The following is a 23,453-nucleotide window of genomic DNA, read 5'->3' as shown; positions in this document are numbered from 1 at the left end:
GACCCGATCCAGTCTGATGTCATTACAGAGAAACACACACAGAAGATGAACATGAATGAGACGAGAGTAAAACTCAAACTCCTGCTTCATCTTTTCTGTGCCTGATCTAAGCTGATCGCTCTCTTATTTCACATTCTTATATTCACTTACGTCCACACACTGATCAACAAGCACGGAGGATAATGAGCTGTACTGCAGTGAGGAAGGTCAGGGCTCATACTATTATGATCGCTGTGTTTATCGACGCATCTATTGATCATCAGGTTCCAATACTTTCTGTACAAATGATCACAACATCAAAAGAAACAGCAGCTGAGCGGCTCAATACTGCTTTGTTCCTGTGAACGTTGACGTCACGCCGCAGGCTGATCACGCCAGGGGCCTGAACGCAAGCCTGCAGCCTCAGGAACAGAAAAACACCTCCACACTATCACATTGAGGCTCATACATACACAGTCACAGTAAAAGTGATTTTCAGAGGAGAGTTTTTGTTTTAATGAGTTTGATTAAACCATTAAAATATAAGGAAAATATTTAATATTTGTTAAATATGAGGGAAGCACAAAATACTAAGCTTGGTAAAGTGTTTATCTGACAAAATTATTTAGCATAGAAAGTCAAACCACAGCTACAGGTTTTATTTTACTATGCAAAAAAAAAAAAATTGTTAATTTGTTAATTGTCTGATTCTTAAATACCAAGAATCGATATTTTGGTCCGTTTTCGGTTTTAAAGAAAAGATTTGTTTCCATCTATTTTTATTTACATTTTGGGATATTGCATAAAAAACAAATGGAAATGCCAAGATGCGCATAAAAAACTTGTGCACTCAACTGAGGTGGATCATTTTTGTCCGATAAGAAGAAATGCACATAATCTATGATAGAAACACATTTATCAAATAAATCCCTCGATGCGCAACAATAAACTCATGTTACTTTGCCTCAGCGGAGGCTGTGATTGGATAACTGGACTAACCAGCAGACCAATCACATCGCAGCATCTCAAATGTTGGTTTGGTGGTTCTGAAACGCCCGAGTCAAAGTCTGTCATGTGAATGATTTGGTTTAATTCCCTCCAGAAGCGTCTCACAGGATTGTGTTCCCAAACACCAGCATCCGAACGCAAGAGAACATGACAGCGTTTATTGTGTTTCGTCGGACGCTCTGAGACCAACTCATTTATGATGGAGGGAAAAAGAGCCCGACTGCAGCAACTTACATTTTTATTATTGATATTTTGCGGCAGTTTCCCAGGAAGAGACGATTTTGTTCTCTTGAACACATGGGACGGAAACGCTGCTTTATTCGCAAATGTTTTATGTGATATTCCAATTTTGCGCACAAGTTAAATTCACAATTTTGGATGAAACCCGCCCAATAAATCGCAATAATCTTTGTGCTTTCATTTATTGTTACATTTTATGTAAAACAAAGTGTGGGGCGTGTCTGTAGCGAGTGTTTCTTTCAACACACAAACAAAATTTTCATCACAGATACACGCGATTACAGTTGGAAAGAGGCATTGTTTTCCGAATGCCGAAGATATGCTGTTCATTTCATAAATGTTTGTAAACCCAGCCAGTATAATCACAATAAAAGCATCCAAACTGCAATTTTTATATATATAAAAAGCGTCCAATGTGCAAACAATATGAATTATGCACTAAATCCAGCAAAATCTCTGGCACAATCTGCATATTTTTAAACGCTCAAGACAGGGGCGTAAATTTCATCTGACAGTTGGGCGGGACAATAAACATAACATTTCTCAAGATCAATTTTTGAAGGGGACACAAATAATACAGCCAAAATATTACTTATAAGGATATATGTACACAGAGGAAAGCCTTACTACTATTTATTATAAGTGTAGCATGGAAACTGTGCCATTCTCAATGTTTCTCTTTGGTTCATTAAAAAACTTACTAATTGATCTTCTTAAAATAATAAATATTCTTCTTCAAAACCATTTATTTATTGCAATATTTTTGAAGTTGTTTACAACCAAGTCACCAAAATACGATGAATACACATTGAGCAAAACCCAACACACAACAGTAAATCTATTAGCCTTATTACAGTTCACACATATGCTTATCACAATGTTAGTTGTAGTTGGTGTGGGTGACTTACTATCCAACATGCTATCGTAAACAAGCCACCAAACAAGCACGGTAACATAATAATCGCTAACATAGCGGACTCACAGAAAAAATACATCAGTTATCATCATTTTTTTTTTTTTTTTTTTTGTCATGACTAATTACTCAGCATCATCTGTATTAAAGAGAAAGTAATCACTTCATCTGATGTTTAAAGTGAATAAAATAGCCTTGACAGCCTACTTACTGCAGTTACACAACTACTGAAGACAGTAGGGAGGGGGGACTCAAAATGTTTCTAAACTTAAAATGCCCATTTGCGTTTGTATTGCTGTACTACTTACACAATTATTTTAAGTATATATCATAATATTATTTACAATACTTGGCGTGGTTTTTAATTATATTTTTGGGGCGGGGACAGCACTCAGATGGGGTGTCATGGCTGGTCGAATACATAAACCTGTTGCTCTGTGTCATTAATGTGAATCAAACAAAAGAGAAAATAACTTACTGCTCTGGACTGATTAACTTTTTTTTAGCTTTAATAAGAATAAATTTATATTTAATTCATACAGTGAAGACTATGCGATATCTTATTTTTACATCTGATTATTAATTTTTTTTACTAATTCTATGTTAAATAAACATTGTACCTGAAAAACTTAATTTAATTCATACTTTTGTTATATTGTATTTGTCCTATTGTTTGTAATTTGCTTCTTTTTTCTTATCTCTAATAACAGAAATGAGATAAAATAACACAAAATGTTGAAATTAAATTTCTCATATTGTGAAATAAGTATTTGATCATATCGCCCACCCCTAACTGGCGCCCACATTTTTCGCTTAATATTTGCATAAGGTCGAGAACTTTCCTAATTCCCTAATACCTTTTGATGCTCTCAAAGCTTGAAGACCCTTTCAAGGAAAAGTCCCTTTTAAACGCATCAAGGCAGACTGAGGAAATTGGATTTTGTGTCTTCCGAGCCACAAAACACAGCAGAACTGTGAACTGTTACGACCCTATGGTTTGTGTTATAGTGTCTGTCAAGAAACATCATCTGATTGGTTCCTGCAGGCTGACTGATGCTATGTCCTGATTGGTGCACAGTACTCATCACTTCCTCTACAGAGAGATCTTATGTTTTGTGTTTTTGGTTATATAGTACACAGTTTGTGTTAGGAAAGTTTGAATGTGTTGAGGGTATTAGAGACTGTGAGTATTGCTTGTTTGTTTGAATTGAATATTGTTTGTATCTGAGGCACTTTGTTGGTGTATTTGACCTTATTGCCTGTTTTCTGACACTGATTTTAGACTGCTCTCTCAATTTTGTTTGCCTGGTTGTAAATATATTGTAAATACTGAGTGTTTGGGAAAGTAGGGAGTCTGACACCACATTTGTTTATTGTGAACGGTTTGATCTTTGTTTTGGGTTTGGGTTTAGGAAAGAGGTTTAAAAATAAGGAAGTTTTGTTTATTATTTTTGGCCCAGTCAGCTCCTGAATCAAGAGTCCCAAATTAAGCCAATAAATTTATCACTGTTCAAATTCACTGCATTTTTCAGAGTCTTTCCTCTAGACGGGGCGTAACAGAATGACAAGCCTGAATCTGATTCAGTGTTTCAGTATAGTGTGACTGTGATTATTACCACCGTATGCTCTGGAAAAATACATTTTTAGGATCAGTAATCCCAGATCCCTTCAGACAGACTCGCACACACATCGATCGGTCGGCGGCCGTCTCCATATGTACAGTCGCCATGGCAACGCTGCAATAAGGGCTGCGGCGGCTCGCATCTCTCACGCCGTTTCGCTCATTTGTGTTTCTCTCTTTGGATGGATTTTTTCCTGCTATGATCTATGTTTCTTTTCTTTTTCACAGTAACCAGTGCTGTGAAACCCCTGCGGGCTCCGTCTCTATTGATGGTGCTACAAAAATACTCCCTGATCCCAGGAGACGGGATCAGACGATTTATCACCAGCATTTCCCCAGACACAGCCAGGACAAGAGCTCAAATCCAGCCTCAGGATTCATCACGGCCTTTTACTTTATACTACACTTGGTCGTTGTGATTTCCTCCATCTCTGTATAACTGCGATAGTTTCATGTCTCTCGTCTCGCTCCACAATCTCTTTCTTCTCACATAATAAAATCATTTAGACTCAAATCAATATTACATGTCCATTTATTTATTCAGTAAGTGGCCGTATAATAAGAGGCTCCGCTCCACATCAGGCTCCTGATCGATGACCATCTGAATCTGTTCATTTAGTCAATAAAAATTACTGACAAAAATATTCACTGACAAAGTTTTTTGATTTTTGTTTTTGATATTTTTTGATAACTATATAAGTAGATAACTATATTATGAGATATATATATATATATACACTTTTTAAATAGAACTACAAGAATTTTGTATTTAAAATGTGCAAAAACTTAATGCGAATAATCCAACCACAGTATGTTAAATGCATCTCACATAGTAATTTAACATATACATTTTAGATTAGTATCCATGTAAGTGTAAATAATTTATAAACCTTTTATAATTAATCAATGTGTATACATAACAAATTGTGGTTAAAATTCGATCTGTTAACATTCCAAAGGTTTTGTAATTTTAACATATTATCGTCAACTAAAATGTTATTCTTGTCAACAAAAATTCTATGCCACTTTAGTAAGAGTAAAATGGACTGAAATTAATGAAAATGACAAAATATTGACTAAATTTAAAGGTAATTTTTGTTAAAAGAAAAGAACTTCAAACAGTGTAAAACATTAACATTGAACTCATTCTCACAAAAGCATTAAAACAGCACGGCACTAATGATTTTAAATATTAAACATGTATTTCAGTAATATAAAAAAACATCATAATATGTTCTCTACATTGAACAAAGAGTAATTTCAACATAGAAATTAATTATTTTTGTATTTTAATGCATTTTTAGCTGAAATTCTCATTATCGCAATGCATCTAGGTATGTCTGAATGCATGTTGTGTTCTAATTAAAACAGAAAAAAATAAAATACTCTCTCTCTCTCTCTATATATATATATATATATGGATGATTTTCAAATGACAAAAAAAAAAAAAAACAAATATTAATGTATAATGTATAATAATAATGAAAAATAGTGGAAAATAGGTCAGATTTCAATAAAATAAAAAATATTTGGTTGTAAATGGCAGCAGGGTGCTGCGGTAATGAGAAAAATGAATCAAAATCAAATAAAATGTTAATTTAAAAATATATATTATTTCAGAGTTTCAAGTAACTGTGCATAACTGTTAATGATCAGTTTTTAAAAATGGGAAAATGTATTAGCTTTCCTAATGGTATTGATATTTTCAGACTGTTGCGGTAATGAGATTTTTAAAGGACTTGTTTTGAAAAATATGTTCAAAAAGGTGTTAAGTTGTCAGTAAAGCTTTTAAAATTATTGATCACAAACACTTCAGACCTTGCTGTTAATGTTTAAAAAGGAAAATAGTTGATGCATTGCAAACATTTTAAAATTTTCAGGTTTGAAATCTTTGAAACTAAGATTTCGTGAGATTCACTCGGAAAAATACAATAAATATATTAGATGGAATAACACGCACACACACACACACACACACACACTATATAGTTATAAATACTATAACTCATACTCTAACAGGAAACTTTCTGAATTTTAATAATTAAAAACAAACTTAATTTATTTAATTTTTATTCCATTGTTACAAATAATGACGTCCCTGAAAGTAGGTTTTGACAGATTTAGCTCACTTCTGTCTACAAATTTGTCCCTAAAATATGGTTAAGTAGGTACAAACACACACATTCTCAGACTATCATTGAGGTTCACATTGCCTGATTTTAAACAAATGAAGAGGACACACATTTAGATCCCCACAACCTTATGGAAATCAGAAACATGATACTGACTAAATGACATTGGCTACATATAAACCACACACACACACACACACACACAAAAGCCCCATACGATTGATCAGTCCAGACACAAGTGTCACACTTCAGACACCATCAACACCCTCAAACACAGAGTTTGTCTCTGTCAGCGAATGAAGTGAAGTGCCCATAACATGGACCGACAGATGAAGATCCAGCCAATCACGAGGCGGCGTGTCTGAGACGTCTCTTATTTCTGTGCCACTGGCTGAAAACACTGCAATGTATATAACTATATCTAAACTTCTACAGTCGTTTTATGATACAGCAGGTGACCTGAAAAATAATGGTGTAGGATTTACTTTTTTCACTCAGAAATTTCTAGTAAATTTCACAAATAATTGCGATAAATAACATATTGACTAAAACATACTATTTTAAAGTAGAAAGACTAAAATAGTATTTTCTTGTCAAACATTCTCCAATAAACAATGTTTTATTTCAAACTCAGAAAAATAATTTTGAAAATGGTGCGTCTGATTACTTACACATGTGAACAACACATGATTATTCATATCTGGAGGTTAAACTTTAATATTTAATACTTTAATACAACATTAGTACTGTGCTTGACTTCTAAATCTAGCAGTAAGTCCATGTTCAGGGCAGTTTTCTCCACTAATATCTCTGAATGATGTCAAATAAAGCACTGTTTCCATCCCATTTGTTCAAGAGAAAAAATCCTGGGAAACTGGCGCAAAGAAAAAAAAAAAAATCTACTGCAACCAGGAAAGCCTGTGACTATATAATAAACAACTTGTGCTTCAGATGAAACGAAATGACAAACACTGTCATGTTATCTAATGCAGTTATCCAACCACATGATCTGTTAAGGCCAGGAATTTATTCTGTATTTCCATCGTAGTTTATGCATGTTTTCTTATCTAATAAATAAATTATTTGTTTAAATTTTTATGCACATTGTAAGATTTTATGTGCATCTTGGCGTCTCCATCTAGTGTTTTTTAAGATTTTTTAATACCTCAGAATTTGCATAAAAATACAAGGAAACATATCTACACTTATGACACCATGTAAAACTGTGAATATTTTAAAAACATTTAATACTTTAAATACTCTTAATGTCAGACGACATCTGTCTGTCCATCAGAGCTCATGAGTCACTGTTTCTCTCTCTCTCCCTCATGACCACACACACACACATGCACACACACACACACACACGCACAGGATCCCTAATGGCTCAGTGACTTACGCAAATAACACCTTCTACTTTAGTACCAACAAAACACAAGAGACTTACACACCCTCACACACACACACACAGATACAAAAGAAAAAACACATTATCAATTATTAAAAGCAATTAATTATTATTGAAATTAGTGGTCACTGAAATGGGTCGTTACCCACCGGCCACTATAATGTGGTATAAATTACACAATGTAATGACCACAAATGAGATGTGCATTAAATTTATCATGCATTAACCAGACTATCATATTCTGGAGAACTAGAATCTGTCACTAATTAAAATTGTATACACGCATTTTTGCTTTCAGAAATTAAGTTAAATTAATTATTGCAAGTCATAAATAAAAATAACAATCATATCTTCTGTGTTCAGGGTTTATCCCCAAGCAGAATATATTTTATTAGGTTTAATTAAATTAAGGCTTAATCAATATCAGTAAAATTGAAAATTATTGTGTATGAACACAACAAATGCATCTTTAATAACATTCATAAGATGTTATTCTGACTGTTAAAGATGAATTTGCCTTCAGGTGTAATTAAATGTCAAACTCTAATTAAAGTCCGGCTGTGTTGCACTTTCATGGATAAAAGACGCGGTTTATGAGAGCATGTTGTGAGATAACCGTGGACGACATCCAAGGAAATGCTGCCGTCCTCGTCTGTCAGTGTGTCTGAACGGCGCGTATTCACTGTCGTGATCAAAACCTGCATTTGTCGAGCGCTCGCTGCTGGAGCTCCGAGAATCAAACACAACAGAGCGCTTCATCTGGAGAGTTTCCCGAGCCATCAGAGAGCACACGGAGCGCCGGCACGCGTGCGCGCGCGGGTAATAATCAGGCTAGAGTAATTGCTATAATTCACCCTCATGCCGAGAAAACCCCTCTGTTCTGCATTCACAATCTGTGTTAGAGACATAAACAAACACACCACTCTCATCAGCACTGTACACAACACTCACAAACACACACACACTCGACTGGGGAAACAGAATATACCGATGCAGTCAATCTACAAGTGAACGTGAAACAGCGTTCGCAACCAATTTTACTTCCAAAACATGATGTGAAACAAGATATTCAACAAGAAGTGGTTTTATTTGATTCAGGAATTGATTGGTGAAAAATAAGAGGGACTGATGAGGTTCACTGAAAAGCACGCTCTATCAAAAATACATTGCAGTCTATTCATATGTCTTTTTGCTAATGAAGCTGAAAACCAGCCTTAAATATTGTTGTGGTAATTAATGGTAGATGATATACTGATATATTCGGTCATTTTTTAGATGTGTGACTGATAAAATCTGCTAGAATGCAAACGTATAATAAATATTGTTTAAATGTCAACATGAAACAGCGTTCGCAACCAATTTTACCTCTGAAACGTATTTCCAAGTGACACAGGATATTTAATGAGAACTGATACCATTTGATTCAGGAATCGATTGGTTGGTGAAAAACAAGAGAGATTGATGATGTCAAGTTAAAACATTTAGATGAAACGTCACAAAAACCACCATTTTCTCACATGCACACTGTATTGAAAAGGCATTGCAGTCTATTCATGTTGTTTTTTGCTAATGAAGCTGAAAAGCAGCATTAAAGATTGTGGTTTTAAAATGATATTTATATATTTGGCCATGAAAGGTTTATTCAAACATGTTCAAACAATTTTAAAATAGTCTTTTTACATTTACCCAGTTTAAATGCATATTGCCTATCGTGCACAGCTGCCCTAATGCCACTGGGTGGCGGTGCCACTGGGGCTTTGACCCGTCATCGCTGCTTGCAGCTATATTTATTTATTTTTTTCCCAAGGTTTTGGGGGCTTTTAGGGCCCTTAACGTGCTCAAAAACTCTTGACAATTTGCACACAGGTCAGAATTCATAGCCATTAGAGACAGGCCAAAACTGGGACACGGGTGTGGCAGGGGGGCTCTACGGCGCCCCATAGAATGGAATCTGAAATCATGGATACATTACTAACACATAAATGTATGTAACTCGGTACACATATAGATCTCATCGGGCTGGTATATAATGTTAAAAGTTATTAAATATTATTTATGTGTGTTTTTTGTCTGCCATCATGAATTTGTATTGTATCATATGCATATTACATACTACCAGTTTGGACACGCTTGACTGAATTTGTTTCTCATAATTGTAAATTCCTTTGATCTAAATGTTTTTGCTTAAACTCTTGAACAGCATGATCTGTAAAAAAGCATAAATTGTGTATAAATATGAAATTAAATTAATAAAACTAAATTACTACTGATTTAATTTGACATTTTGGACCATATAGTGAAGCAAAAGTATGAAGAAAAATCATAAGAAAATATGAGTAAATGTGTCCAAACATGACAACTGTGTTAATAAGAGACATATAAGTAGCTTCTGCACTAGAAGCTTCTGTCACCAAGACAAATTGTTTTGCAATAAAACTCATTCTGATTCTGATTCTGAAGAGATAACGTGCAATTAGCTAATAATTATAGCAAAATAAACACGTAGAGAAGGATCAGGTCTTGCGATGAGTCTACAGTAAAGGGTTTAATTTTTAATAATGACTAGCTGACTCCTTTATCACAAAGTTACTTACTAAGTTAATAAATACACAGAAGATTCTGCCAAGAAACAGTTACTACTTAGACATAGAAAAGTATTAAAACGTAGAAGAAATTTGGTCTAGCAACAAGACTAACAACAACATTACCAATTCGTAATTCTAACAAACACCCATTTTCATCAAAAACTAATGGTGACATAATGATTTTCCTATCTCAACTCTTCACTGTGTTTTTAATTCGGTTGCATAATCCAGGAATAAATTACTGTCTAGACTGACTGAATTACATTAAAGACATTAGGCAGACAATCTTAGAGACCCCAAGAAGACAGACTGACTTATAAGAGTCTGAGAGATCAAACACACATTTAAGCCAATATAGTTTCTGTACCTCAGGCTATGGAAGCTTGTTTCCGCCACTAAATAAAAAATAAAAAAGGTAATTGCGACTTCTTATCTCACAATTCTGACTTTTTTCTCACAATTGTGAGATATAATGTCAGAATCGTGAGATATAAAGTCCAATTTTGAGGGAAAAAAGGTAGTTTATATCTCACAATTCTGACTTTATAACTCACAATTGCGTGTTAAGCCCGGATCACACCAAGCCGATGCTGAAGAACTAGTGGCGACGAAAGCAGACTGCGGGGTTGGCTCACGTCAGCAGCGTCTGGGTCCAAAGTTGCCCTGATACACCAAACCGACGCTTGACACCCGACGGCCAAGTAGCACGTCCGTTCTGTGCCTGCGTAAGAAGAAATGCCTTTCCCTACCAGCAGGTGGCAGTAGCTGAACAGCCAATCAGAATGATTGGATGGCCTGACTGACGAGGTGCTCCAACGCCAACGGAACACACTGAGAAAACTTAGTCGGCCGACGAACAAAACCTGCCTGAAAACCATCGGCTTGGTGTGTTCCGGGCTTTATAAAGTCAGAATTGCGAGTTATAAACAATTCTGAGAATTTTTTTTAAATTTTTTTATAAAAAACAAGCTTCCATATCAGGCAGCACCAAATGAAACTGCAAAAATAATGACTGTTCTCAAACAGGTTTCCCTAATGTGTTGAAAGAGCCACAGAACAGCAGTGTTTACACTTCAAGGAAATCAGCTTACAAATGACTTCTAATTCTGCATACTACACTGGAACAAGAGAATGTATTTTTAACAAGAAGAGCACCAAAACCACTGAGAAAGCAAAACAAGAAGGATAAATAAATAATACCTATTTATTTAGCGTTATAAATATGACCACAAATGTTGGAGGATAAATGAATGACCACCAGCTCAGGGGTCAATAGACTGTGTCTATGTATTTATCTATTTATGACAGAACGTCTGAGTTCATTCTACCTCTATTATACACAGCGTTTTTTCTTTATCACATGCAGAATCTACAGATACTGATTTTTTTTACAATTTGCTTTACCAATAAACAAACAACAGAAATGACATGAGATAATTTTCTGCTCTTCATCCACTTGCTTTGACTAGTAACCAGCGTTTTTGCATGTGTTTGTGTTTGAGTCTTTGCTCGCTCAACCATCCGTGAATCTTAACAAGATCATTATGTGCTCCTTTATAAACACTCTCTCTTCTTTATATATCTGCCTAGTAAATACAGTAACACACAGATGTTTACTTAAACAACCAAGGACTAATGAAAACTAAAGCCAACCTTAAACGTCTCATTTTTTATCATTAGCATAATATTTTCACCAACCAATGACGCCCACTGATGTCCCAGTTTTGTCAGATTCAGCTCACTTCTGTAGACAAATTTATCCTCAAAATTTAGGTAAGTAACCCCGAACACACACTTATCTTTCTAAAGGGGTCATACAGTACCATAGACTTTATATAAACCTACAGACTAACACAAACCCTAAAAGAAAATGTCATGTTTTTAAATCATTACCCTATTTATGAACCATATTCCCAATTGAAGACAAACAAAGGGGGAGTTTTTCAGATTTAACTCACTTATAGCAATCACATTTTGCCCTTAAATACACACACACCCACACACATCTTTACTGAAATGCAATAGTTCAGGTTGAGATGCAGCGTGTGAGAGAGATGGAGGAGATGTTGGGTGGGGAGAGATGGAGGTCTGTCAGAATGCACCAGCAGTCACTGGCGCCAGCACATTTACACACCACTCACGCGCCGCAGCGTTCAGCGCGCCTTTGGCCTGTAACTCAATTTACATCCAATGAAAAATTACCACAACGTGTGCGTGTGTACGTATGATATATAGGTCTGTGCATGCACAATGTGTGTTTAAGTGTGTGCGTACAGTGATATGTGTATGCAATGACATGTATTTGTATATGTGTGTGTGTGTGTGTGTGTGTATGTATGGGGCTACTTAGCTATACTTTAGGGTTTGTCCTCAGATGTAAACTAAATATTAAAGTAATTTTGCAGATTTGCAAGTAAAATGTGCATTTTATAAGGCATTCAGTTTCTACTTATATGTATGAGTCATACATAAAATTATACATACACACAACACACACACACACACACACACACATATATATATATATATATATATATATTCTAAAAAAAAGCAACAGATTATGTGTTCTCATTAACATACCTGCATAAATGTGAATGAATGAAGTGATGTGTAAATGTGGAATATGGACAGTGATGTGTATGTGTAAATGTGTGTGTTTGGGATTTAACTGAACACACACTGACAGTCTTTCGTTCATTCATTCATTCTTACCTTCTGGTGCTCCCGTATCCACCCTACATCCTCTCCTCTCCCTCTCCTCTCTCCACTCCTCCCCGATTCACTCGTTTCTCCTCTTCTCCTCCCGTGTCGCCAGAATGCATCAAGATTAAAATTTAATCAGCTGCCATCTTCCAGACGATAATGGGCCAAAAACATGGTATTTAAAATCCACCTTACAGAATGTCTTCAGTCTTAAACACGTAGGAGGAATAATAAAAACGGGGAATGATATAATCCAATGTGAATACAGTCTCCTGACCCTGTCAATAAGACAAATTACCATACAACATCAAAAGCATCCATGAGTGAAGATGAGAAACGTTTTGGTTTATTAGTCATTATGAGCGCAACAGAAATCCGTCGATTCGACGTCAAACCGCTTCGACTATTCGCGCGGATTTTGTCGCCTTTACGCGATGAACTGTTGATCGTCAAGGGTATTGCAATGAGACGATGAGCTGAGGGTGATCCTCTTCTGGTGGACGGGTGGTTTTCATCGAAAATTAAACACTCAAACAACAATAATATTAACGATAAGGAATCGAGCTGAGGTAAAAATATATTGTAGACTATGTCGTAAAATCCCGCCTCCCCGTCCACGACCATACAGAGGGTGATCCTTGTCTGGTAGACAGGCGATTTTCATCGAAAACAAAAAATAATCATTGTAATAAAAAGCAGAAAATGAGTTAAGGCAAAAACAAATGCGTCGTTTGCTGCGGACGCAAATTCCCGCCTGGCGCCGCTCCCCGTCCACGCGAATCGAACAGCGATTTAAAAAAACGGTTTAAATCCGTAATAAATGACACCGATAATCAACAACCTCCGCGACATTTTGCGCAGAAACCCATCGTTGACATCCGTGACTAAAACCACGGCCTGCGCGGAACGAATCTAAATCACAAATAGGCTACACGACGACTAAAAACACTGTTTGGCATATATGAATAAAAAGGCTGCGTTCACATATACATTCAGCGTGTGTAGGACAGGAAAAAATCTCTTTATCAAAACAGGATACTCGGTGGAATATAAAAGAGAAGAGCCCGTGATCGCGGCCAGATGTTATGGTCGTAGTTAAGGACAGCAGTTCAGATGCAGAAGATCCCAGCAGATATCAACAGATCAATGGAAGATGCGGCTGTCATGGATTCTACTGCTGCATACAATAGAGACACACGGCGACACCGCTGGCTCAGGAACGGGGGGGAAAAAGCACAGGCCTCGGTGTTTCGATAAAATAATTAACCGAATTGACTCTAATTTGGAAGCGTGTCGGTTCCTGTCGGGAGAGAAATGCTATTCCCGTTTGTGCTGGATGCGGCAGGCGTGACCAGGCGAATCTTAACGCAAAAGCTTTGACAGAGAGAACACGAACGCCCTGCTTCATTCCCTCGCGCTCGCTCGCTCTCTCTCTCTCCCTGTGCGCGCGCTTCTCTGTATCATATATATAAATATAGTCATGGACATGAATGAATTCTGACATGAATGAGTTCTGTAATATTTGTCCTTTTTGACAGTCATAAACCCCCATCACATCTCAAATTATGTGTTGTGTTATAACATTGTGTTTGACACTATTCAGTGGGGAATTACTTCGTCTAATTCTAATGAATACTTTCTTGTGTAGCATTTTATGTGATCAAAATATGCATAATATTGAACAACATTAAGTAATATTTTCATACCTTTTGCATAGTTTGGTGAAAAATAATATTATTCGGCTTATATTCTGATATTTACCTTTAGAGTTGTCTTGACACATCATCATGTCTCATGTTTCATCTTAAAGGATTAGTTCACTTCTGAATGAAAATTTCCTAATAATTTACTCATCCCCATGTCATCCAAGATGTTTGTGTCTTTCTTTCTTCAGTCGAAAAGAAATTAATTTCCAGACGAGGAATAAGGGTCTTATCTAGAGAAACCATCGACCATTTTCTACATAAAAAAAAGTATACTTTGTAACCACAAATGCTCGTCTTGCATTGGCTCTGCAATCTGCAGCGCATGATGAAGCCTAATCACGTTACAAAGGTCGCGTGTGACGTAGGCGGAAGTACTGATCCAGTGTTTACAAAGCAAATGTGCAAAGACTGTCAAACGCCCTTTACAAAAAAAGGTAAAACAACGACATCGGACGATTTTGAAATTGGAGGAGAAAATTCCCTACCATGGTACTTCCGCCTACGTCACGCGTGATCTTTCCAACGTGATTACGTCATGCGTGGTGCATCACAGAGCAGTGCAAGAAGAGCATTTGTGGTTAAAAAGTATATACATTTTTATTTTTTTAGAAAATGGCTGATGGTTTCTCTAGATAAGACTCTTATTCCTCGTCTGGGATCTCTCTTTGAAGCTGCACTGAAACTGACATTTGGACCTTCAACCCGTTGAACCCCAGTGAAGTCCACTATATGGAGAAAAATCCTGGAAAGTTTCCCTTTTGTCTAGATCATCATATTTTAAACATGTAATAATTAACATTTTTGTAATGAATTTCATTGTTCGAGATTGAAAATCTATTTTGTGACAAGGGTAAAAACAGTCAAAATCTACACGAAAAGTGGCAATAAATAAATAAATGAATTGGAATGGGAAAAAAACAAATGAAGGTGTGTCTAAGTCTATCAGTCTACAGGTAGTTAAGATAAGGACGACTAATTTCACTGCCTCAATAATCCCAGTGTCATCGTTTATCATTTGCGTGGGGAGGGCTGCATTGCTTTCATGCAAATCTCTCTAAAATTCCTCCAGTGCCTCAGTGGTCGACTGGATGATTGTATTTTTGCATGTTGACAAACATTTGCATACAGCCTTATCCACTTAAATAGAATATGTGTATCAATATAGATCAACCACAGAGCCGGCAGGCAAATAAAAAAACAAAAACTCACCTCAGGATATGTGATGTAAAGTTATCCGCAGGGGAAATGACATCTACTACTACACAGGAACCTCCAGGTTTTACACAAGACACACAGGAAACAATTTCACAAAAATAAACTAAAGAATAAAAAATATATAATAATAATAATAATAATAAAATCAAACTGAACATCTCCATTTTGCTCCCTGGTAAATGAAAATGATCAGTCTCAAAAAAGCATGAACTCATTATGTAAATCAATGAGATAATGTAACTTCTAACATCATGTTCTTCCTTTTGTGAATGGTCATTCAATTTATAACTACAATGACATTAGTCTGAAGAAAACTGAAGAGAACTAGTAATCAGTCTGTAAGTATCATAGACCTAGAGTGTATGTAAAGATGCTCTGCCGGATTTAGAAAGTCTCTTGCTGCCATGCTCTGCTTAACTTAAAAACAAGTTATGGAACATATGACAAAGTTATGTTATATCAAACACCCATTTTGATTATATGATCTATCTACAGTAAAATAACTTTCAAAAAAATGATCAAAGATAAGCTGTCTGATCATGAGCACTACTTTAACACTTATTAACACATATTATTTCATTGTATTCAGAGAAAATGCCCCATGTCTTGACTGAAGTGAAATTATGACGGGTAAGAGAAATCATGACCCACCTGAAATTAAGGTTTAATTTATTCCACATATTCCATAATTCTCCAGTTGCTATCCAAATACTCAAAAAATTGTTTCAGCAGCCTTGATTACATATAAATACTAATTTTTAGGTAAGCATAAGCAGAATTCAGAATATTTCCTCCTCACTGCTACCACAGGTGTTTCTCACTGATGTAATACCACATATCCACCTCTAGATGGAGTCATTCTCAACTCGTCTGTCATGTCTGTCTACGGTTGACTGACTGTTGCTTACGTCCCGCCCCCTAGTGATTGTACTTGGCATTTTAACTTTTTTCAAAGTTATTAACAAAACTTTCTCTGACTTTTGCAGAGATTCTGCTGCATTTAATGCCATTATACACTGTAACTTCATTGGCTTTCCTGTACAATGCAAAAAAAAAAAATGATTTTCTTATTTAGTAGTCTTGTTTCCAGTCTAAATATTTAAAAATTCTTAAATTCAGATGCTTTTACTAGATAAGTAAAATGACATAAGATATTTTTTCTTGATTTCTGGAAAAAAAAAAAAAAAAAAAAAATCAAAATGAAGTGAGTTTTTGTTTAGAACAAGTAAAATTATCTGCCAGTGGGGTAAGAAAAATAATCTTGTTTCAGTTTGAAATCTTGTTTTTGTCAATGATGTAGAATGGTCCTAATATGGGTGTCACATTGTCAGAATCCAGAAACTGGCATTGTGATTAATGATGGCAATGGATAGGTATTACTGACATACTTGTTGTGGTTGAGTAGCAGTGGCCTTCCAAATGTGAGTTGAAAATGATGGCACGGATGCTAAAAGATAGTCTACCAAAAGATACTATATCATACAATATTTTATTTTTATTTTATTTATTTTAAAAGAATGGTGTTTAGCTATTGTTTATTGATATAGCCGCTACATAAACTTTTAAGGTGGAAGGAGGCAAACCATCTGAGAACTTTTCTTGGAGAAATTGCAGCACTAAGCTGACAGAACAGTGGACAGGGTCCAACTGACGTTGTCTACACCAGGTAGAAAACAACTTCAATTTATATGCATACAACTTTCTTGTGGAGGGAGCTCTGGAGTGGAGTATGGTCTCCACAACCTCGGTTGAGAGACCGGATTCTATGAGCCTAGCCCCTTCAGAGGCCAGGCCCACAGTTTCCACAACTCCGGGCGGGGGTGAAGTATCATGCCGCCCGCTTGAGACAGGAGGTCCTGTCTGGTGGGGATCTCCATAGGAGAGCCGTCAAGAAGAGACACAAGGTCCGCAAACCAGACTCGGGTTGGCCAGAACGGGGCTACCAATATGAGATGGACCCTGTCCCGGCGAACCCTCTCCAGAACTCCTGGGAGCAGAGCAATCGGGGGAAATGCGTACAGACGTAGCCTCGGCCACGTCTGCACCATGGCATCCAGACCCAGAGGGGCTGGATGAGTGAGAGAAAACCACATTGGGCAATGAGTTGTTTCTTTCGAGGCAAATAGGTGGACTTCTGCTCGACCGAAGTTTTTCCATATGAGCTCCACCACCTCAGGGTGGAGTCTCCATTCCCCGGGCCTTGGCCCCTGCCTCGACAGGATGTCTGCCACCACATATTGATGCCCCGGGATGTAAGCCACTCTCAGGGAGAGGAGCTTCCCTTGGGCCCACAGGAGGATCCGATGGGCCAAATTGCACAGGTGGCGGGACCTCAGACCCCCCCCGATGGTTGATATAGGAGACCACCGACATGTTGTCCGTGCGGACCAACACATGATGGCCCCTCAGGTCTGGGAGGAAGTATTTGAGAGCTCGAAATAGTGCCATCATTTCCAGCCGATTTATGTGCCAGGAAAGAAGATGGTCCTCCCAGAGACCCTGAGCTGAGCGACCACTCATGATCGCCCCCCAACCTGTGAGGGAAGCATCCGTTGTTGGCATTACGCGACAACAAGGAGCTCCTAACGCAGGTCCTTGGGACAGGAACCAAGGCTTTTTACACATGACTAAGGCACGAAGGCATCGCCGCATGACCTTGATCATGCGAAATGGATTTCTCCTCAGAGAAAACCCCTTGGTCCTGAGCCACCACTGTTAGGGTCTCATGTCAAGTCAAGTCAATTCACCTTTATTTATATAGTGCTTTTAACAATGCAGATTGCGTCAAAGCAAACCGGCAGGGAACAACCGAATCAAATGTCGACCGGCCCTCCTCAGACCGCTGCGCCCTGAAGCACACGAGGTGGCAGGGTTGGCAGAACGGCCCCCTGAGGGCACCGAGGAGGGGTGGATACCATGTAGTGTGATAAAGGACCCTCTTCGGAGGGGTCTGCCCTCGAAGGTCCCACGCCACTGGCGTCAGGACCTCTTTGAAGCCTTCTTGGCGATAATGACAGTCCTCAGATCTGTCTTACCCCGCAAAGACTTCGGCTGTGTCACATGTCCCTGTCCCCAAGCTTTTCTTTTTTTTAAATTCCTCGGAATTTAATGTAGCCCGATATCAAACAGACAAGTAAAAACTATCTGGATGAAAGGCTGAATAAAGTATTTTCATACAGACCTATGCTCTTCAAAGCAAACAATATTTCATTTAATTCTCAAATTAAATGCAGCCAGAAAACAAACAGACAAGAATGGCTGAATGACAGGCTGAATATATTAGAATACAAAAAGAATTATAGCTTGTAATAGTTTGCAAGGGATTATAGGGAAAATAGAGAAAGTGAGACTTAATCCACGCACTGCCTCGGCAAACGCGAGATCCAAGCCTTGCATTAGACTTTTATTCTCTCGAGAATAAAGCCAACAGGAGTGGAGCTAATAACTCCCGCTAGTGCATGCTTTTCTTTACATTTCGGGACATTTTTATGAATGAACACTGTCAGCCCCATGTGAGCTGACGTGCATGCTCCACTCCCAGCAAACAACACATAAATCGTGTGTATCCCCACTCACTTTGTAGTGTAGCACAGGGAGGAACACGATTCAAACTGCTGTTCGCTATATCTTCAATATTTGTAAGTTTACAAAATCGGAAAGATATTTGATTTAGTTTCTCAAAAATTAAATGCAAATAAACAATCAGACAAGTAAATCATGGTCTGAATTTTTCAAATAAAACACAAAAATAATCATGGCTTTCAAACACAACTGGTTTGTTTTTGATGTTAGAATAATAGACGTGTGATTTTGTGTGTGAGGTGGCAAGTCCTTAGATCGATATCACAATATCCACCTCCTCAGAGCTGGACATGTGAAGTACCGGTGTTGTGTAATATTTGGTTCCTGTGAAAAACTGTTCCAGTGGGTGGAGTATATGTGAATATTCATGATATTTCCCCTGTTGTGGGCGTGGCCTTGAGACAACGCGCAGGCGAATGGAACTGAAAACATTAGTGCTCAAATCTAACTTGTTTAATGGATTATTTCGAAACGGTAATGAAGATTCAATGTTAAGCATTAACTGCAACAGTTGACCTTTTCCAAACTATGAATATATTGTGTAATATGATAAATCGTCTGTGCTGTTTTGCCTGATTGATTACAGACATTCGGATTTAGGTAAGGACACAGCAGAGCAAACAATGAGCGAATAACCTATTCTAATCTGGGATAGTACAGTTTATTACTTGTGCCCTATTAAAATGTTTATAAGCTAGCCTGTTGTGAGGCTTCCTTAATTTATTGTTTATTTCGCATATAGCCAGTGTTTCTGTTAACTACATAAACTACCTGAGGAGAATGTTTTATTAATCTTGTAGTCATCATAAACATCACAATTTGTACTTTATTATATAATACAATGCATAAAGCATTGTTCTGATGGCCCAGTCTTTCTTATATAGGCCAGCAGTTACCTCAAGTCAAGTCACCTTTATTTATATAGCGCTTTTTACAATGTAGATTGTGTCAAAGCAGCTTTACATTGATAACTGGTACATTATTTGGCTGCACAGCAGCTCTTAAAGAATAGTGTCAATGCAGGCAGATCAAAAGCACTGTTGAATATCAAAATGTCAAGTCAAGTGTCCCCAACTAAGCAAGCCAGAGGCGACAGCGGCAAGGAACCCAAACTCCATCAGGTGACATCAGGTGGCAGACAAGTGGCAAATTGGTGTTAAAATGGAGAAAAAAACCTTGGGAGAAACCAGGCTTAGTCGGGGTGCCAGTTCTCCTCTGGCCAACAGTGCTTTGTTACAATTCAGGTTGCTATCATAAGTCCAATAGGATCGCAACATTAAAAGTATTTATTTCAGTTCCATCCAATTGAGGATCGTATTCATCACGCCGGTATGGACGGTTGTTGAGGAACTGTGTCGTGGCTGTCGTGTCGATGAGGCCTTCACAGGGGATGATCTAGTTGACTCAATCTCTGCTGATACTTCAGGGCTGCGTTGTGGTCGTGTCAAGGTGCAGGTCCTTGGTCTCACCTGGATACGGCCCGGATCCGGTTGACTACGGTGAACCTCGGGATAAACAGAAAGACTAATATTAGCGTAGATGCCATTCTTCTTCTGATGTAACGAGTACATCAGGTGTTATAGGAAGTGTTCCCGGTTCCGGCTGACCTAATTTATGCAGCCTAATAATCCTTTAACGGATTTGGAAATATAAATTGGTAATGTGTTATGTGTATGCCAGGTTAAAGAGATGCGTTTTTAGTCTAGATTTAAACTGACAGAGTGTGTCTGCTTCCCGAACAATGCTAGGAAGATTGTTCCAGAGTTTAGGTGCCAAATAGGAGAAGGATCTACCACCTGCAGTTGATTTTGATATTCTAGGTATTATCAACTGGCCTGAATTCTGAGATCGCAATAGACGTGAAGGACTATAATGAATTAGGAGCTCGCTCAGGTACTGGGGAGCTAAACCATTTAGTGCTTTGTAAGTAATTAGCAAGATTTTAAAATCTATACGATGTTTAACAGGAAGCCAATGCAGTGTTGACAGAACTGGGCTAATATGGTCATACTTCCTGGTTCTAGTAAGAACTCTAGCTGCTGCATTTTGTACGAGCTGTAGTTTATTTATCAGGCGAGCAGAACAACCACCCAGTAGAGCGTTACAGTAATCTAGCCTTGAGGTCATGAACGCATGAATTAACTGTTCTGCATTTTTCATTGAGAGCATATGTCGTAGTTTAGATATATTTTTAAGATGGAAGAATGCGGTTTTACAGATGCTAGTAACATGGCCTTCAAATGAAAGATTGGTATCAAAGAGCACACCTAGGTTCCTAACTGACGACGAAGACTTAACAGAGCAGCCATCAAGTGTTAGACAATATTCTAGGTTATTACGTGAAGAAGTTTTTGGTCCAAAAATTAGAATCTCTGTTTTTTCTGAATTTAGTAGTAGGAAATTACTGGTCATCCAATTTTTTATATCAGCTATGCACTCCGTTAATTTTGTGAATTGGTAAGTTTCGTCAGGGCGCGAAGAAATATAGAGCTGAGTATCATCAGCGTAACAGTGAAAACTAACGCCATGCTTCCTAATGATATCTCCCAAGGGTAGCATGTACAGAGTGAACAGTAACGGTCCTAGTACTGAGCCTTGTGGTACTCCATATTGAACTTGTGATCGATATGACATGTCTTCGTTTACTACTACAAACTGATAACGGTCAGATAAGTATGATTTGAACCATGACAATGCAATTCCACTAATGCCAACATAATTTTCGAGTCTATTTAAAAGAATATTGTGATCAATAGTGTCAAATGCTGCACTAAGATCCAGTAACACTAATAGAGAGATACAACCACGATCTGATGAAAAGAGCAAATCATTAGTAACTCTAATGAGAGCAGTCTCAGTACTATGGTACGGTCTAAATCCTGACTGGAAATCCTCACAGATACCATTTCTTTCTAAAAAGGAACATAGCTGTGATGATACTGCCTTTTCTAGTATTTTTGACAGAAAAGTGAGATTTGAGATCGGCCTGTAATTGACTAATTCTCTAGGATCAAGTTGTGGTTTTTTAATAAGAGGTTTAATAATAGCCAGCTTAAAAGTTTTTGGTACGTATCCTAATGATAAAGATGAATTGACGATATTGAGAAGAGGGTCTATGACCTCTGGAAGCATTTCTTTCAATAGCTTAGTCGGTATAGGGTCTAACATACATGTTGTTGATTTTGATGATTTAACAAGTTTAGACAATTCTTCCTCTCCTAAAGCAGTAAATGAATTGAATTTTTCCTCAGGGACACTACAATGCACTATCTGACACGATACTGTAGTAGACGGTTGCATGGTTATTATTTTTTCTCTAATATTATCAATCTTGCAAGTAAAGAAGTTCATAAAGTCATTACTGCTGTGCTCTTTGGAAACATCAGAAGTTGAAGCTTTATTTCTTGTTAATTTAGCCACTGTATCAAATAAATACCTAGGGTTGTGTTTATTTTCTTCTAAGAGTTTTGAAAAATAGGCAGATCTAGCAGATTTTAAGGCCTTTCTGTACTCAATCATTCTCTCTCTCCACGAAATACGAAATACTTCTAGTTTTGATTTCTTCCAGCTGCGCTCCATTTTTCTGGCTGCTAACTTTAGGGCCCGAGTGTGGTCATTGTACCATGGCATTGGATTAATTTCCTTAATCTTTTTTAAACGCAAAGGAGCAACTGAGTCTAATGTGCTGGAAAAGACAGAGGCAATAGTTTCTGTTGCAACATCGAGGTCTTCTAAGCTGTCTGGTATGCTAAGGCGATGAAAATGATCAGGAAGATTATTTATAAAGCAATCTTTAGTGGTAGAAGTGATGGTTCTACCATATTTATGGCATGGAGGCAGTTTAGCCGCCTTGACTAAATGTAGTATACACGAGACTAGATAATGATCTGAGATGTCGTCACTCTGCTGCAGAATTTCAACAGCATCAATATCGATTCCATGTGACAATATTAGATCTAAAGTATGATTATGACAATGAGTGGGTCCTGACACATGTTGTCTAACACCAATAGAGTTTAGAATATCTGCAAATGCCAATCCTAATGCGTCTTTTTTATTATCTACATGAATATTAAAATCACCAACAACAAGGACTTTACCTGCAGCTAGTACTAACTCTGATAGAAAGTCAGCAAATTCTTTGATAAAGTCTGTATTGTGTCCTGGTGGCCTGTATACAGTAGCCAGCACAAATGTCAACTTACATAATGTTACGTAAAGTACCATAGTTTCGAAGGAATTATATTTGAAAGACTTCTGACTAATACTGTAAATATTACTATAGATTACAGCAACACCTCCCCCTTTGCCTTTCTGACGGGCATTGTGTCGATAATCATAACCTTGAGGACTAGACTCAT

General features: G+C 37.4%; 1 protein-coding gene across 5 annotated transcripts in view; it reads right to left on the bottom strand.

Annotated features, from left to right (window-relative positions):
- The window catches only part of LOC127501060 (adhesion G protein-coupled receptor L1-like), a 49,266-nt gene that overhangs the window by 22,891 nt on the left and 2,922 nt on the right, over positions 1–23,453 (bottom strand). Inside the window, exon 1 of one of the 5 annotated variants that reach the window (XM_051873075.1) lies at positions 12,599–14,033. The exons of the other annotated variants lie outside the window; for them this stretch is intronic. The gene's annotated coding sequence lies outside the window, so the exon portion shown is untranslated. Of the gene's footprint in view, positions 1–12,598; positions 14,034–23,453 lie in introns of those variants that run through there. 5 annotated transcript variants of the gene reach the window in all.

The sequence above is a fragment of the Ctenopharyngodon idella genome, chromosome 1, assembly GCF_019924925.1.
Source record: "Ctenopharyngodon idella isolate HZGC_01 chromosome 1, HZGC01, whole genome shotgun sequence".
NCBI lineage: Eukaryota > Metazoa > Chordata > Actinopteri > Cypriniformes > Xenocyprididae > Ctenopharyngodon > Ctenopharyngodon idella.
Note: the sequence above shows the minus strand (reverse complement) of the source record. Positions and strands in the feature narration are given on the sequence as shown.